Genomic DNA, 19,769 nt, shown 5'->3' with positions numbered 1-19,769 from the left:
ATAGTGATCACTACTATGCAACAAAAAAGAACAAATATGATTAACAGAGGCAAGGAACATGATCAGATGTAACCTTCCTAGTGGATCATGAAGAACTTGCATGGATGTTCCTGAATAATTTTGATTGACCAAGTAGCATCTTGGAGGGAGTCTACTTCTGGACATCTATGACTGAGGAGCTTACAATGTGAGATGACAAAGATTGACTATTTCATGACTAAGCTGGAACATGTTGTTGTTTTGTCCTTCATTCTTGAAGACGACCATGATATTGGGAAGGTGGCTTGCAAGTGAATTGGATTTAAGTTAGGGAGAGCTGTGCAAAGTCACCAACCTTGCTATCTCCTCCAGAGCCATATGGGTCCAGTGGGAAGATACAGATCATGACAACTGGAGGTGGCTTCAGATGCAGGGGGAGACCTTGGCCTTTATAAGGTAAGGTCTTTCCCAGGTCTCAGTTTGTCTAAGGCAACATCCATTCAGTGATTAAAGCTAGGTAAGAAATGAGGAAAAGAATGCTCTCTTTTATCTAGTTAAAAAAAATCAAACTGGGAGAGTCTCTGGGCAAAACAGAAACAATTGGTATCTACATTCACTGTGTGCCATCTGGGCTCAAACAATGATCAAGTGAGGTTTGGGCTGGGACCTATTGCTGGATAATCAATTAGAGCCAAAGTGAATTGGATTTATGGCATGGTTGTTAAGAAAGAAATCTAGCCCATAAAACCCAAGATATCTTGTGGAGGTTTCAAAGATAAAAATTTACATTCCTTTGGACAGAGCATCTACAGGTAAGGGTATGATGCCTATTTGAATGGAGGGGAGGGGAGGAAGGAAGGAGCTACATTGCTCCACTAGAAATGGTCAATTGGGTCCCCAGTAAAGCAGCTCCTACTACTCACAAGTTACTGTTTGTCCTCCATTCTAGAAGAGGACCATGACATCAGGAAGGTGAGGCCATGATTTGCAAGGGAATTGGATTTAAGCGAGGGAGGGGTGTTCAAAGTCACTCATTTAATGTTTTCCTCTGGAGCCATCAGGATGATGGGAGATGGCCCCAAATGCAGTGGGAGACCTTTGCCTTTTTAATTTAAGCTCTTTCTCAGGTCTGAGCTGAAGCCAGAACTTAGATGACATATGAAAAGGACAACTAAGTCTTACAAAACCTCCCCCTTCTCCCTCCTTATCTCTGTCTCTGTCACAACTACCTCAGGCTTATAAACTCTATCATTTCTTAGGAACAAATATGAAAAGAACCACTTCCAGATTTCATTCCCATTTCCTGTCTACACAGGGAACACCCTTAGATTCTAATAGCCCTGATCACCTTTCCCATTTCCAAATGGTATGGCAAAAATATAGCTTTCTCTTCCAGACTTCGATCCAGATTCTGCTGTACAGACTATTCTGTGGTTCTAAATGTTTAGCTAAATCTGATTGTTCTGGCCTTTGTGGGATCAGTTGTTTAGACTTCCTTATCTTCTTATTCACCAGTTAGGTCCAAGTATGGACAACCTGTAAATAAATCACCTGCCATTCTCTGGGAATATTGCATAGACTGGTGGCATGCACTAAAAAGAGTCACATGCTGACTCCAGTGAGATTCCTGCTGGTTTTTTTTTCCCCAGAATATTACACAGTGTTTGATTAAACTATTCATACAGTTTTCTATTTCTCACCTTGTAGCCTGTTCTCAAAATTTTGACATGGATCAGAAGGAATTTGTTTGTCTTTTAATACATCATGGACCATGCTTGAGATATAAATATTTAGAAAATGAAACTATAAAAGATTTCTACCAAAGCCATTTCAGAGGTAGGGTGTGGGGAAAGAATAAGAATAATTCAAGAAAAATTCCTTTAGAAGTTTTTGATTTGTTTCTCCATGTAATTTTAATTATCTGTTACTTTTTATTTTGCTATGTGAATATTCAAATGTGATTTTAATTCATACATTAAACTTTCATTTAGAAAAAAAGCACCATACTATGAATAGTCCTTCTATAGGTCTTTGAATTTATTGATCTTTTTTAATACAGTTTCTCCAAATACTATACAAGTAGTATTACCATTTACTTCTTTCAAGGATCTAAAATCAATAACAATATTACCTCAGTATATCCTCAAGGATAAATAGTTTTGTTGACCTAAATGTTTCCTTTAGTGATTCAAATCATAATCTCTCTTTAACTCAATCTTCAGGAATTACTTTGGCCAAAATCTTCATGACCTTAAGGACAAGCTACTGCTGAGCCTCCTAGTAATGCTCACCAATTAGCTATAAAATTTTGTTAAGATGTAAAATTTCATGATCTTATGTTATTAAACAACTATTTTATTCATTTTTCACTATAAAGAATAGGGCACTTTGGTGTTTACAAATGCTTCTCATAATAGCCTTATGAATTATGTAATGCAAATAATGAGTCCTTCTTTATTAATTTCTTTTAAACTTAGATACTAGAACTTAAATATAAAAGAATAAAATAGCATTGCTATGTGCACAGCAGAATGTAAGAGAAGATTCAAAATATACAGCAATAAATTTCCATTTCAAGAAACGCTACATAATAAATGCTACAAATTGTGTTCAGTGGTGCCCATCTTTTCTTTGCTTCTTTCTAAGTTTTCTTTTGCTCTCTGCTGTGCACTTTTTACTTTGTTCTTTCCCTCCCCTCTTTCTCGCTTTCCCTCCCCCAGAAGGCTACAATTAAGCCTGGAGATACACACACCCCCAAACCCACCCCCCCATACACACATACACACATATATGTATACATATACATACATACACACATAGGCTCATACAAACTTACATAAACACACATATACTTAGATATCTATAATCATATATGTATACGTATATATTCATATGCATCTATGTAAAACTGCAATATACTTGTTTATTCTCTGTTTGTCTTCCTTCATAATTCCATGTCACACCATATTTTTCTAAGTCCACCAATGCATCATTTCCTATACCATAGAAATATTCCAACCTTATACTGTCTAGTTATTTTAGTCTAAAACAATATTGATTGATATGACTGACATATAATGTAATTCCCGTATTTTTCTCTTTTGATTAAATCTATTTTAGCTTTAACTTTGTCTGAGATCATGATTATTACACCTGATTGTTCCATAATACATTCTACTCCTGACCTTTATTTTATGTTTCTGTGTATATCTCATTTCCTATCACTCCTGACTCCTCTACTTTACTTCTACCTGCTACCTTGCCTTCCTAGTATTTAACCTCTCCCATTGTCCTCTCCCCTCACCTTTCCCCTTATCCTCTTGGTTCTTTCTAAATTTAGAAGACTTTTAAAACATTCCAAATTGATATATTATTTCCTCTTTATTTCATTCCTTTTAGACACACTTCTCTACCCCTCTTATCCTACTCCCTCACCCTTGTCTTTCTTTATGCATTTAGAAGACTTTTATTTCCTTGTAAATACACACCCATACCCACATATATATGTCTGTGTATATGTCTGTGTGTATGTATGTATATATTTGTGTTTGTGCATATATGTATATGTGTGTATGTGTATATGTATAAATATACATGTGTATATATATGTATACGTATGTGCATATGTTATATATGTATGTGTGTATATACATATATACATGCATATACATATACACACATAAACCTATGTATATATACACATATATATACATACATATACGTAGACATATTTTATAAATAGATAGATAGACAGACACACACACCCCTGTCTTTAACCCACATCTGATTCTGATGGTATTACGGTTCCCTGTAATAATTCCTCCCTTATCCTCACCCCTATAACCTTAGTCTTTTATTTCTTTTTTTAATGAGTCCCGTTTTATAGATGAGTAAACTGAACTTTCCATAAGATTGCTCCCTCTAAGAATAAAATAACTTCAAACTTATCACATTTAAATTAAATTTTATTACAAGAAAGCCTTTAAATTCACTATTTCTTCTGGCTTTCATAACATCTCTGTGAGGTAGACTGTGGAAAGGATAAGACTGAACCAGAACATGATCTTAAAGATGTTCTATGGTCATGTGCCATTTTTTCAAGAAAGAAAATCAATTAAATTTGTTGTTTTAATAAACCTTGCAGATTTTTACATTTCTAAAATCTTTTAACTTCTAATATTTTCTCTTTGAATTATAATCACTTGTTTTATATGGCTTGATTTTGGGGTAATAAGATCTGTAGATATACATACATATATACTTATGAATCATGCCTTTAATAAAGGATTCATTTTCCCAAGTCTTGCCTTAATTATGTACAATAAGTTTTTAAATCAGGTGACTTTCCATGATACTGAAGTTGTTTGATCTTTGACATTAAAGATAAATACTTTAACTTTTTTTGACATGTGGCATAGTACATGACCTTGTTGCAGTATTTCATTACCATTTTGATGTTTCTACAATTCAGGAGTAATTCTGATTTTTAGTATATGAATACCAGAGTCAATCATTTCATCAATGGGGAAAACACTTCTATGCTAACTAGAAGTAAAATTTACCCTAATATATTTTTGGGGTGTATATATTTTATAGTCTGATAAAGATAGCCATGCCTTATGCTTCTTATATAGCATTGTTTTGTACCAATTTTGTTATAGTCCTGAATGACAAAGTCAACTTTATCAGTTAAAAAAATTATCTTTTTATCATCTCCAATGATCCGTTCTTCCTATTGTTTGCCCATGATAAAATTTCATATTCTTCATATAAACAAATAGCACTCAGATTGTTTTGTTTGATTTTTACTGATTCCCTTGATCCAAAATTTAATGGTAATCCTGGTGCTGTCAGGTTCATCTGAAAATGTTTCCTTATTTTCTGAGGAATAAATGCTGTTTTATGCCATGGTTTATCAGACATTGTGGTTTTTTTTTTGTTATTTTATTCTATTTTTTACACAGTCCTTTGTGTTTTGTTAAAGTTTCAGATCCTATTTCATTTTGTGGGCTTGAATTATCTTTGAAATGCTTGAATTATTCACGAAAAAGTTAAAACAATATCTCAATCATTGCCATATGCTCTATAAAAATGTCAAGGATGTTTAGGCTAGAGAAGAAAACATTTGTGAGAAAATGATAATTTTTCTTGAATTCTTGAGAAGTTATCCTTTACAAGAAGGATCAGACAGGTTTTATTTTTTGTTTTTATTTTTATTTATTTTTGGCTGAATATCCTACAGGTAGTATGAAGTAGAGAAAGAATTTTAACAGAAAACAATGAAAAATTGCATAAATTCTTGTCTTCGGGGACTTCATAAGTATCACAGGGAAGATACGACATATCTCAATTCAATTCAATATATTCTTTCTATAGGTTTCTAGACCTGATAACATCTTTCATTCTCCCCTTCCTAATTTAACCTAGGAAAATCAGGTTAGCTCCCAAGATCCCTTCAGGATTTGTTTCCCTCTGTAGAAAGAGCATGATTCACTATGGGACTCAGTACCATAGAATGACCAATTCAGTAAGATCCTTCTTCAAAGCTGAAAAGGATTGTATATGAAATGTGGAATTTCAGTTTCCTGGAATGAAAAGGGAAAGAGGGAAAGACCTAGCAGGACAATCAATAGAGAACCAAAAAGAAAAAAAAAAATAAAAATGTGAATATAGTCCCATGGAGAGGAATCAAAGTGCCTCACACAAAGACACAGCACTGACCACATTAATCAACTAGAAATGGTTCATAGAAAAGACTTCACTATTCTCATAATAAAAGTAAGAGAACTTCAGAAAAGGCTTTAAGAAAGCAGTTTGAGGTTGGTAGATCTCCTAGAGAGCAGAAGGCAGCCAATTGTGGAAATGTTCATAAAACAAAGAGATAAAAGAAAATATTTGAAAAAAAATTTCACTGCATACTGACCCAAAGTTACCACCTTGGAAGTTTTATTAGAGCATCAATGTTCAAAAAGCTAAATAGAAGGAAAAGAACATTATACTATTGTAAGTCCACAAATAATAACGAAGGTTTTTCAGCAAAGTTACTTATATTTGCACTAAAGTTTAGTCTTTAAACATTACCTTTAATGACACTTTCACAGGAAATGATACATGGGGGGGAAATTTTGAAAAGTAGAAAAATTACTGGAGTATGTTATTTTATTTTTTTAGAGTTTTATGAAAAAGCCTTTTCATTTCTACACCACTGGAATTTCCTTATTTTATTTGTCTCCTCTCAAATCATTTGAACCCTTAAATGTTACTTTCTCCATTAGGTGTGGTAGGATCATTGGTTTAGAGTTAGAAGGGAACTTTAAAGGTTATCTGGTCCAATCCATTAACTTTAGTTTTATTGATGCCTTTTGTTTTGATATCATGGTCATTTCCAGGGAAAATGACTCCTCCCTCTCCAACAAATCGATACACTCAAGAGAAAAAAAAAGATAATGCCCCTTAAAAATCACTGGCTCTATGTTAAAGTAGTTGTTATCTGAGACCATCATTATTTGTTGATTTGTTTTAATTGCTTAGTACCCAGCTTCCATTTAGTGATTTTTAGGAAATATTAATTATCTTTTATTTTTATATGACTTTATTCTTTAATATATAGTTTTCTCAATTCCTATATAGAGTCATCTATTCATTGTAACAAAGAAGAAAGAAGAAAAATGTAGAAATATGAAAAGAAGAAATAACATTAATTAAAACTAACCAAACAGCAAGAAGCAGCTAGGTGGCACAGTATAGAGTCAGGGTGTAGAGTCAGGAAGATCTGAGTTCAAATCCAGCCTTTGATATTTACTAACTCTTTGAAACTTGGTCAGTCACTTAATCTCTGTGTGCCTTTTTTGCCTCAAATCTAAAATGAGAAAAATGACAGCATCTACTCTGCAAAGATTGGGAAGATCAAATGAGAAAAAAATTGAAAGCCTTCAACATTACCAGGTACTATACAAAACTTTAATCCCCCTATCCCCTCCCAACATAACAACCACATCACGCAATATATGTAATGTTCCACATTCATAAGTTTATACCTCTGTAAAGAAATAAGATGCAATCTCCCAAGTTTTCCAAAACTAAGCTTCTCAGTATTCCTAATTGTCCAGCACCTTATATTCCACATTTACTACATATGTTATTTACCTTCCTCTCCTGCAAAATGATGATGTTATATTAGTCTATAAATTCCCTTTAGTTCTAAATCTGAAGTATTGCCATGCTTCCCTGAAATTAATATATTCATTGTTTCTGTGGTACAGTAATATTTCATTATATTCAAGTCAGTTAGTTTGACCAATTTCTGATGAGCACCTATTTGTCTGCAGCATTAGAGTGATTCTTTTTCATTTGCATTGTGTGCATTAATTTTCTTTTTCATCTGCTTATTTAATTCTGCATTTTTTCACTTAAATTTTACTGTGGTTCTCTGAATTCCTCATACCTGTTATTTCTGAGTTTACAAGAATATCTCATTACAGGGGTAGAGCCAAGATGGTGGCTGAAAAGCAGGTACTTGCATGGGCTCCCCCCAAGGTCCCTCCAAAAACCTATAAAAATGGCTCTGAACAAATTCTTGAACTGCAGAACCCACAAAATAACAGAGGGAAGGAGGGCTCCAGCCCAGGATAGCTTGGATGGTCACTGTGTAAGGTCTATTGCATGCACGGAGCTAGGAGCTGAGTGGAGCAGAGCCCAGCATGGGCAGCGGGGACCAACCAGATCAGGAGCTGGGTGGAACAGGCCCTAGCACCCTGAATCAGTGAGCCATGGCAGTTACCAGACTTCCCAACCCACAAACACCAAAGACAACAGAGAAGAACTGCAGAACCTACAAAAGGTGTTTTTTTCTTCTGTATTTTTTTCCGTATTTTTTGGATCTCCTTTAGCAAGTCATTGACTTGTTTTTCATGGTTTTCTCGCATCATTCTCATTTCTCTTCCCAATTTTTCCTCTACTTCTCTAACTTGTTTTTCCAAATCCTTTTTGAGCTCTTCCATGGCCTGAGACCAGTTCATGTCTTTCTTGGAACCTTTTGATGTAGGCTCTTTGAATTTGTTGACTTCTTCTGGCTGTATGTTTTGGTCTACTTTGTCACCAAAGAAAGATTCCAAAGGCTGAGACTGAATCTGAGTCCGTTTTCCCTGCCTGGTCATATTCCCAGCCAACTTACTTGACACTTGAGTTTTTTTATAGGGGCATGACTGTTTGTAGAGTAAAGAGTACTTTGTTCCAAGCTTGAGGGGATGCACTGTTTCTTTCAGAGCTATTTCTATACAGCCAGCTCTGGCACACCAGGACTCCTCCTCCCCCAAGAACCACCAGCCTGACCTGACACAGATCTTAATCAGGCTCTGCACTCCTGCTCAGATCTGCTACTTAATTCCTCCCACCAGGTGGGCCTGGGGCCTGAAGCAACTGCAGCTGTAGTTCTGTAGCTGCACCACTCCCGCTGTCCCCGGGGCGGTGGCCAAGCCACAAACTCCTTTCATTCTGTCTCCTTCAGCTTTTCCCACTACCCTTCTCTATTGTCATTTCCTATTTCCTGTTTCTCCTTCCATGACTTGCTGTATAATGGTTCTACCTTTTTTCTTCTACCATCCACCCAAAGATAAGAGAAGAAATGTAAAAAGGCTCTTGTCAACATGCCTTGATTCCTTATCAGCCATTTCTTGCCAACAGGAGATTATTTGTATTAACCTGCCACATAAAATATTAAAAGAATACAATTGTTTCACTAGAAATATAGATGTGCCTCTTACAACTACCTTCCTTTTGATTTTTTTTTTTCTGTTATAGTAGTTTTTGTCTCATAGGTTCTTTGACATATTGATGGTCTCATTGTCTTCTCAATATATCTCAGACAATGTGAGGTTTATTAAAAGAAAAGCAAACAATAAACACTCATTTCCCATTCATGAAATGCCATGTGAAAACTAATCTTTCATTTTTATGTTTTTCCCCAGTACATGAATGTATTTAGCTTTCTTGTGTTAGGTCATTTTTCAGGTTGAATATTCTTGTTCTCTTGGTGTGCTTTTGAAAGAGTGATAAATGTCTTGCAAAATTATTGCTAAACTCCTACTTGTTTTCTTTGATGCATAGGTGTAGCTTTGCAAGATATGTTGTTTGGGGATCCTAGTCAATCTTTACTTTTATAATACAATTTCTGATTTTTCCTTTGATTCCTTGTAAACATGGAATTACCCTATGATATCCTATATAATACTGTTTGTAATATGAAACATTTTTTTTCCTTTGTCTTCTGCAAAATTTGTTGTTTGATATTGTAGCAATATCTTTGGGTATTCTGTGCTTTGCATTTGCTTCTGATGTTTCTGGACAATTTCCTGATATGTTTTCCTGACATTATATTCAGGATGTTTTCACATTTATAATGGACCTATAATGCGGAGATTATTTATTTGCTTCCTATCTTAAGTTTAATATTCTTATTTTTTAAAACTCCTGTGTATTATTCATATATATATATATATATATATATATATATATATATATATATATATATATAAATTTCCTTTCTGCCTCTGCATTTTTTTATTCTCATTCTCTTGCATTCTTTTTCAGAGAATCTAATTTTATGAACAATCTCTGTCTTTTGTTATATATATTCTAATCTGTTTTCAAATTTCTTGATTTTTTTCCTTATGAGACCTATTTCTTTCTTTGATAATTACCTTAATTCTTGATTTGCACTTCTAAACCGTTCTATAGTTTCTTGGAATTACTTCATTGTAAATTTGGGGAACTTGAAGAATTTGTCCTACCTTCACCTTCCGCAGAGTAACTCTTTTCTTGTGAAATACTTGTCCATTTTGATGGAATTTTTCTTCTAATGTTTGTTCACTTCCCCTTGTTTGTCACATTTTATATATCTTTAAATCTCACTATTGATTTTTCCTTAGTGCCCTTATTATAAACAAGAAATGTGCTTCTTACTGTCAGTCCTTTCCCTTCTGAATATCCTGTATCCTCCCCCTTTCCTGGTTATTCTGTTCCTTTTTTGCCCTTCATATAACCACATTAAGATATGTTACTTTTGAGATCTGAACATGGCTGGTTTTGTTACACTTACAAGGGAACTTGAGAAGTCATTGTAACTGTGGCATTTTCTTTCCTTTTAAGTCTTTCTCTTCTGAGTTCTACCATCTTATAGGTATCACTTCATTTCAGAATCGTGGCATTTTAGATTGGTCAGGGACCTGACAAAGTCCATTCAGTCCTGGTCATATACAAAATAAATCCGCAATAAAATTACCATACATGTGGATATCCAGAATTTGCTTACGACCCACAAGGAGAATATTTGTACAGCTCTAATTATTAGAAAGTTTTCCTCAATATTATTCCTAAATTTATCTTTGCAACTTCTGTTTATTGCTCTTGGTTGTACCCTCTGGAGATAAATAGAAGAAGTCTACTTCACATAAGGCTTTCAAATATTTGAAGACAGCTCTATTGTTTCCGTGAGGCTTCTTTTATCCAGGCTAATTGTTCCCACTTTATCCAAATAATCTTCATGTAACCTGACCTGAAGGTCCTTCACCATTCTCAATGTGGATATTCTTCAGCTTGTTAATTTAGTTTTTAAACCATGGTGCCCAGAATGGAACATAATAGTATAATTGAGATCTGATCAGGGCAAAGTATGAGATAAGACTATCACTTCCTTTCTGCTGGGTACTCTACCCCTCTTAATGATGCCCAAATTTGCATTGAATTTTCTGACCATCATTTTTGACTGTCAGTGACAGCAGAGCTAACTGATAACCTTGCGTTCCACCAAAATCCACAAATATGTTTTTAATAATAAATGCTATATTTGTTCATATCTTCCCATCTTATGCTTGTGAAAATGATTTTTATACCAAGTAAAAACATTTACATTTTTTCTATTGAATTACATATCATTAAATTCAGCTCAGTGTTTTAAACTGTGAAAATCTTTTTGTCATCCAGTGTGTTAGTGGTATCTGAAAGCTCTCTGTGATTTGCAGATTTGATGAACATAGTAAGTTGACATTAATATATTAAAAACTATAATGGGTAACTGATGGCACTTTCCATCCTCTGCGATGCATTCTCCCATAGAGAAGCTGGAAAGTGGCCAGGCTGACTTATGTATGTACTATCCTCTATCTCCTGCTATGCTGTTTTCTGCCTAATCTATAGCTTTACAGGGAAGAGGTGAAATGAATCAGAGTCTCCTATCTAAGCTTGTGCCTTCTATCCTATCCTGCATTTATGTTCACCCTCCTCTTGGAAGATGAGTGGCACCTTCTATTTAATTATAACCAAACCCACACCTGGTCATATCCTGCAGATCCCAGTAATGCAGATGCCATTAACCATTCTCTACTACATGATGCCTTATTCTCAACCACCTTAATGCTCTCACCCCAAATTTCTAACCAAATACTACTAATCCCTTCCACTGTGTCCTCTGGAAAGCCCATTCCATAGGCAACAAACTTCCCTCTGTCCTAAATATTTTATTTTACCAATCTTTTCATCTTTTATCAATCCTTGAAATGGTCAACCATGATGATACAGCCTCCCTAGATATTCTTTCTAATCTTGGTGACATTTTCTCTCACTCTCATTAGTTTATTGAGTGTGGCAAGAGAGTTGGAATGCTCCTTGTTCCCCATTGCCACAAGTTCTCTCCCTACAATCATTACTTATAAACTGTCCTGTTGTGAGGTTCATGCTATACATATCTACTACCTAATCAAAATTTTGATAGCTTTTCTCTATAAATCTACGGGTCATTCCTCTTCTTTCTTCAATGAATTCAGTACCAGGTTCATAATTTTTCTCTCTTCCCTGACTCCTGTCTTCATACTAGGGGACATTAACATACATATTGCCTCTCCTTCAAAACTCAGTTCTTCAGTCTCCTTCCTCCACACAACCTCTGGTATTCACAAAAATAGTCATCTTGTCATCACTCACTAATGCATGCTCAAGCATTCCCAAACACACTTATCTTACTATATTCTATTGGTTTTCTACTTCTCCCTCTGTCTTCCCTTATCAAATCCTACCATGGCCTCCTATCTCATGAACCTTTTCTGTCCCAGATCACCAACACTGTACTAGTCACTTTCTCCTATTTTCCCCATTTTGACCAACAATGAACCAATTCAATTCTATAATTAAGTATAATTATTTATATACATATGTCCATTTCAACTCTATAATTCTCTCAAGTTCCCAATTCTCATCATATAAACAATTTTGCTCTGCAGGACTTTAGACTTGGATCACCTTCACCATATATATTTCTGTTTCTTCAATAACTACTATGGAACTAAAGTGAAGAAAACCACACAACTATTCTGACTGGAGCGACCTCAAATTTATGTTAAACAACTTCAACTGGGCTATCCATACTGCTAGGCAATCTTTCTACACCTCCTTTATCATCTCACTTTCTCATTCCTCAGAGCAATGCTTCCAAACATTTTCATCCCTCCATGAACTTCCCAAGATCCGCCCTCCTCCATCCTCTCAACTGAGAAACTTGCCTCATTATTTACCAAAACAAAATTGAGGTCATTCCCTCTTGCCTCCTCATCCTCATCTCCTACTACTCAGGTGACTCTAACACTACTTCCTCCTTCATCACTGTGCATATAAGTGGATCCTTAATCATTACCAATACAACCTACTATATAAATTATTCTATTCCATCCTGGTTCCTCCAACAAATCACCCTGTTTCATCCTAACCCTTATCTTCAATGTCTCATTGTATACTAGCTCCATCTCTACTGTATACAAATATGCACATATGTCTCCCCCATCCTAAAAAAAAAATTCACTTGATCCATCTATTACAACAAACTATTGTCCAATATCTCTTCTGCTCATCAGGAAGACTGTCTATGATAGGTTCTTTCACTTTCTTTTTTCACACTCTCTTCTTCACCCATTACAATCTGGCATCCAGTCTCATCATTCAACCAAGGGTGCTGTCTCCGAAGGTACCAATGATCTTTTAATTGAGAATTTCAGTTATGATCTTTTCTCAGTCCTCATTCCTTTTGACTTCTGCACCATTTTACACTATTGATCACTTTCTTCTCCTTGATACAGTCTTCTCTTTAGGTCTTCAATACCTTTCCTCATTCTTCTCCTACCTATTTGACCACTCCTCCAACTCTTTTTTGCTGGATCATCCTTCCGGCCATATCTGCTAAATATGGGTGTCCCTTATACTAAGCTCTCTTTTCTTCTCCCTTTATACTACTTCACTTGGTGATCTCATCAGCTACCATGGATTTATGATCATACCTATGCTGATGAATTTAAAATAGGCATATACTTCCCTAACCTGTCTGTTGACATATATCTCATATATCATATGTCTCATATATCCAGCTTCCTTTCAACATCTCAAACTGGATGTCAAGTAGACATCTTAAACTCAGCCTATCTGAAAATGAACTAGTTGTATTTCCCCCTACATACTCATCTAAACTTCCCTATTACTGTCAAGGGTAATATCACCTCTCATTCCTTTAAGCTCTCAACCTAAGTATCATCCTTGAATCTTTACTGTCCCAACCCTTCCACCCCCATATCCAATCCCTTTCCAAGGCCTGCCAGTTTCACCTTTGTAAAGGTGTTGTAATCACCTTTGATTATTTCTTTTTTTTTTTTACCTCTGATATTGCCACCCCACTGATACACAAGCTCAACACCTCATGCCTGAAATACTGAAATAGTCTGCTAGTCGTATTGGCTATCTCAAGACTCTCTGTACTTGAATCCAACCTCAACTTATACATCAGGTGATTTTCCAAAACCACAGGTCCGACCATGTCACTCTGCACTCCCCAACTCATTAATCTTTAATACATTTTTCCCCATTGTATCATGATGACTCTTTCTAGGTTTCTCTCATACATTTATCTTTAAAAAGTTTTTCAGGTCATACAATTATATTTTTTAATTAAAATTGATTGTGGTTTGAGAATATTTTAAAATATTGGTGACACTTCTTTAGATAACTATAGATATGTTGGTATTAAATTCACAGTTAAGAATTACCTTCATTGTCAAACTTACTTATTGTTTGTATTTTAATTTTATCTGAAGACAGGCTAATTATAGAGCAATGTTAACATGCTACTCATCCATTATAAAATGTAAAGAAAGATCTGTATTATTTTTCTTCTTTAATTATAGGGGTGTAACAAGAAGGTTAGGAACTATTTATAATTAAGGTCACGTACTGAGACTGTGGTTGATTTTGCCTTCTCTAACATACCCAATATGAAATGTGATTTTTACCTAAGTTAACATTTATCTTCATGATATTTATTTTATTGTGGGAGGTTGAATTCTTTTTTTACTCTTTACATGAGATAACACCTAAAATACAAGCACCATCATAAAATAAATAGTAAGTTTTATTGACTTCATAGCATTTTATATTTTGAAGAATATTAATTTATGGAAATATGAACGAGTGACTTATGTATATAAGTCATATGATGGACTTTAAATATTGTTTCAAAGAGGATGTATGGGGGAGAGTGGTGCACAGGATGAAACTAGATGAGCAAAAGAAAATGTGCCCAGGTTTTTTTTCTTTTTTTCTTACCGAAATTAACTTTTACAAGAGGGAACTTTTCTTCACTTAAACAAGTACTATCAGGTCTAAATGTTTCTTGATTATGAGAAATTCATTCATTAAATATGTATTCATTTATTCATCTTTTCAACATTTATTGAGAATCTACTGTGTGCAAAATGTTGTGTCTATGCACTCTTCTATGTACGTAAATTTTATAATTTTTAAATTTTTAATACAACACATTTGAATCTAACAGAATTCCCTTTCACATTATTAGACAATGTGAGGTGCTCTGTAAATTTAGAAAGGACCATTTTAATATTCGTTTTTTCAGCTAACTAAAATACAATTCCCTAGAGTTTCACTAAATGTTTCCTTTCTTCTAAACGTCTGTCATTGTCTATACCCATTAAAATAACCCTGTATTCATGTATTCCCTGCTGGTTCATAGTCTGACTTTATAAGTGAATGGACTGATACAGATATTTCAATCATCTCAGTACTTCTGGAACCTAAATGAGGTAAAATAGTATCTTTTTTTGCTTCATTTCAGATTCAGTACATTTCAATGCAAAATCTTGGTCTGGGGTAAAAGCTTTGGGTGAAAACATTTAGTCTCTTGAATAAATTTATTATTTTGTCTACCATGGTATTCATTTAAAGTATCCAAGAGATGTTGCATAAACTGGAGTATACTATTAGAATATCAGTTGGTTTTGCTTAAATGTTTCCTTTTTCTTTCTTATAAAGGACTTCAGTTTTTTTTCTTTTTAATCCAAGAAAGTGGGGGAATTGAGGAGAATATTAAAATTATAGTAGAGTTAGAAGTAACCTAGCACTCAGATCTTTTCTCAGAAATATAAATATATACATGCCTTCCCCCCGCCTCCGTTCAGCTAAATCAGTTAAATGTTAAGAGGAGGAAAATTGATTAAAAAATCATTCCAAGTTAACTCTTATGGAAAAAAAAAAACAACTGAAGACCAATTCACCAACCTGTTGTTATTTGCCTCCCTCCTTCCAGTTTTCCACTCTAATGAAACTCTTGTCTTCATTACAACAATGTGTTCTTTTATCCTTAAAGCTCCTGCAGTATTATGCAATAGCTTTTTAAATGTTCACTTCAGAAATGATCCTGAGTGACCGTATTTCAAGCATTAGTATAGAACCAAAAAACAGAGCAATCTGAGAATTCAAAGATATAAAACATGGTTACTATGTAAAACCCAAGAGACAACACTGTGGAAGAAGCAGGGAGTCCAGGAAGTCAATAGGAGTTGCAGATATATTGCATTGCATAAGTTGTTAAAAAGGCAACCACCAGGAGTGAAACAAAGGTATGAAAGACCAATTGCAAAACCTTCTTATAGAACCTCCTCATCACCCAAAGTACCAGAATATCTTCCCAAAACCCTATCTCAATGAGCCAACAGATCTCAAACTAAGCATAGATTTTATTTGCAAAGAGGAATCGTCTTTATGCTAAAAAATACAAAACATGATTGAAAGCTACTAAAAGATACCCACGATAAGTAATGTGGTACTAAGAGATGATTGCCTATAACTATAGCCCTTGAATCCTGAAGAGCAACAAAACAAGAAGAACAAAACAAACTAACAAATATAAAACAAATAAACAAAGAAAAAGCTTTGTAGATGTAATTGTGCCTTTGCTAGATTTTTAGTGATAATAGAAAGCTCCACAATCTTGCCAAGGCCCATGATGGTTATTCTTTGTTTACTCATGTTCAGTGAATAGGCCTGAGAGGTCAATGACTTGTACCATAAGATTACATCTGATGTCATCAATATGAAGGATGTCACTGTCAAAGCAGTGTTGATTATAAGGCCAGATGAACAAATTACTTTTTACTTGGGCTCAAGTACCTTCATTGGCCTCACTGTAGCTGAATATTTCAGAGACTAAGAGGGTCAAAATGTATTGTTTTGATAGTGATAACATTTTTAAATTCACTCAAGCTGGTTTAGAGGTATCTTCTTTACAAGGCAGAATCCCTTCTGTTGTTTGTTAGGGCACCTTGGCCACTAATATGGGCACCATGCCAGTAAAAATTACCACAACTGATGACTTAACTGACCCCACTATTACCACTATCTTTACCCACTTGAATGCTACCACTGTGCTGTTGCAGGACATTGCTTAATTGGGCATTTACCTGCAGTGGATCCTATGGACTCTACCTCTTGGATCATGGACCTTAGCATTGTTGGCAGAGATCACTATGATGTTGCCTGTGATGTGCAAAAGATTTTGCAGGACTACTGTTTCTACAGGATATCATGGCTATTTTGGTATAGATAAATTGGCTGAAGTAGGAAAGTATATCATTAAGGCAAAATTCATAACTTCAAAGATAACCATGAATATGCATGAATGGTCCAGAATCACAGGATATAAGGAATTCTCTAAATAGAAGGCAGAGGAGTTAAAGCATTTACTGAAACTCAAAAGTAGCAGACCCACAGACCAGTGTCCCCAATTCAACATCCTGGCAAAAAACTTTCCAAAACCAGTATGCCCATCTCACAGTAGTGACCAGGAGGCCACAGAAAAACATTAGGGCAGCAAGCTAAGCCATATTGGTGCTCCCCCCACCCAATACCAGGGCCCCCCAGCAAGAAGAACACCCACTGGGCTCAAGTCCCTGCTCAGCACTTTTTGGTCTCCATGGGGATCAGGCCTGCTTTTATGTAGCACCTGCTGCTGTCACCACCATTTCTGCCACAATCTTCAAGCTGTGTTCCAGCTAGCTGACTGCTTCCTCTCTCCTTCAGCTCTTTTTTTTTATTTGTTAAGTATTTAATATTAAACTCTTTTTTTCCCTTTTTTTTATTTATTTAATATATTTAGTTTTCACCATCGAATTTCACATGAGTTTGAATTACAAATTTTCTCCCCATTTCTACCCTCCAGCCCACTCCAAGACGGCATGTATTCTGGCTGCCCTGTTCCCCAGTCAGCCCTCCCTTCTGTCACCCCACTCCCCTCCCATCCCCTTTTCCCTTACTTTCTTGTAGGGCATGATAAATTTCTACGCCCCATTGCCTGTGTATATTATTTCCTAGTTGCATGAAAAAATCTCTTTTTGTTTTGAACAAGTTTTTAAAACTTTGAATGTCAAATTCTCTACCCTGTTCCCTTCCCACCCACCCTCCCTAGGAAGGCAAGCAATTCAACACAGGCCACATGCGTATGATTATGTAAAACCCTTCCATAATACTCATGTTGTGAAAGACTAACTGTATCTTGCTCCTTCCTAACCTATGCCTGTTTATTGAATTTTGTTCCCTGACACTGTCCCTTTTCGAAAGTGTTTGTTTTTGATTACCTCCTCACCCTATCTACCCTCCCTTCTATCATCCCCACTTGTTTATCTTCTTCCTCCTTCTTTCCTGTGGGGCAAAATACCCAATTGAGTGTGTATGGTATTTCCTCCTCAGGCCAAATGATTCCTGGGGATTCTCATCATTATCCCAGCAGAGGTTTTTCTTATCTCTTTCCTATTCAACCTAAAATTATCTATACAATGTAAATCATATCCTGCCGAACCAGGTGTTCCTGGGCACGGTGGTGGGACATCTTCCTGCACAGTCCAAAATTCAATGTTTTGGATCTCACGTATTTACTGTTTTGTAATCTGCAGATTTGGGGTCATCATTCTGGCTAGAGGTGTACTCCCTCCTAAGGGCCTATTATTCAAATTACGTAAGGCAATAGACAAATTATCCTTCCAATGTCGATATGAATTAGCAGAGCTTAATTTTCTTAGCTGTTCTTTCAACAATCCATTCATTCTTTCAATTAGAACAGATGCTTATGAATGATATGGAATATGACATATCCCCTTCATATTATTCAATGCGCAATACCTTTTCATTTCATTTCCATTGAAATGGGACCCATTGTCACTTTGAATCTGCATCAGGTTTCCATAGTATAAACTTATAATACCTCGGGTTTTACGGGTGTTTTTCTGAGTTGCATCCTTATAAAGACAAGCCACTAGTTCACCTGAATAGGGGTCAACACATGTACATATATATTTGCATCCCTTATCAAGTTTGGGCTGGAACTTTTCCCCTTGCTGTTTCTCCAATTACTGTCCTAGGAACAGTTTGTTCTTTTTCCAATTGGCGTACACAACTCCTCTGTTATTAGTTTTAACAATACATGAGAGATCCTAATACCTTGATCCTGTGCCCATCAATGGGTGGCCTGGACCCCTAAATGGCCGGCAGTCTGGTGGATGAATTTTGCTAAGGCTGGGTTATCAGTTGAAGATGGAGCATGGACAACACATTCAGTAGCAATCTTTGCTAATCAATCCACGTGTGCATTGTATTCACGTTCTGGTGTGGTCAGGGTCATGTGAGCACCAACATGAAAAACTGACAAACTCCTAACCAGAGACACATCCCATATATCCTGCCATAACTCTTGACCCCAAACTTGTTTGCCATGAATCTCCCAATTCTGACTCCTCCACCTAGGCATCCACATAGCTAACCCATTAGCTACTGCCCCTAAGTCAGTAAATATATGACACTGTCCTCCTTTCTCTGTTTTGATGGCTTGATGCACTGCTATCAATTCAGCATATTGACTACTTCAACCTATCCCAGAACTTTCCAGTGTTTGCCTAGTACAGGGGTTATAGGCTATTGCTTTTCAATGTCTCTTGTGTCCCAAATATTTTGTTGTCCCATCAGTAAACTAAGCATGTTTCTTCTGTTCCTCGGTTAGTCCATCATATCCATTATTCCATTTCACCAAGGATTGTACCAACTGTTGCTTACATTCAGGGGGTTTTTCATTCCCCTCATTGTCAATGTTCACCACAGATTCACGTAGAGCAGAAACTCCACTTTTGCCTGCTCTCGACCTATTCTGTATATACCACTTCCATTTGATTATGCTCACTTCTTGTGCATGTCCAATTCTGGGGAAGCTTATGGACTCATTACCCAAGTCACAATCAGAATTCCAGGCCTTAACAAGACTTCATGACCCAGAGTCAGGTGCTCAGTTTCTACCAAAGTCCAATATGCAGCTAACAGCTGTTTCTCAAAAGGTGTATGTTGCATTCCAGATGAAGGTAGCTTCCTTGACCAAAATTCTAAAGGTACATTTTGGCTTTGTTGTTTTTGCCACAAACTCCAAT

The 19,769-nt window shown here is 35.8% G+C and overlaps 1 pseudogene; it reads left to right on the top strand.

Moving 5' to 3' along the window:
* Positions 1–7,473: 7,473 nt before the first annotated feature.
* LOC118847343 lies at positions 7,474–16,905 on the top strand (annotated as a pseudogene).
* Positions 16,906–19,769: the final 2,864 nt, after the last annotated feature.

This window comes from Trichosurus vulpecula, chromosome 4, assembly GCF_011100635.1.
Source record: "Trichosurus vulpecula isolate mTriVul1 chromosome 4, mTriVul1.pri, whole genome shotgun sequence".
Taxonomy (NCBI): domain Eukaryota; kingdom Metazoa; phylum Chordata; class Mammalia; order Diprotodontia; family Phalangeridae; genus Trichosurus; species Trichosurus vulpecula.
Note: the sequence above shows the minus strand (reverse complement) of the source record. Positions and strands in the feature narration are given on the sequence as shown.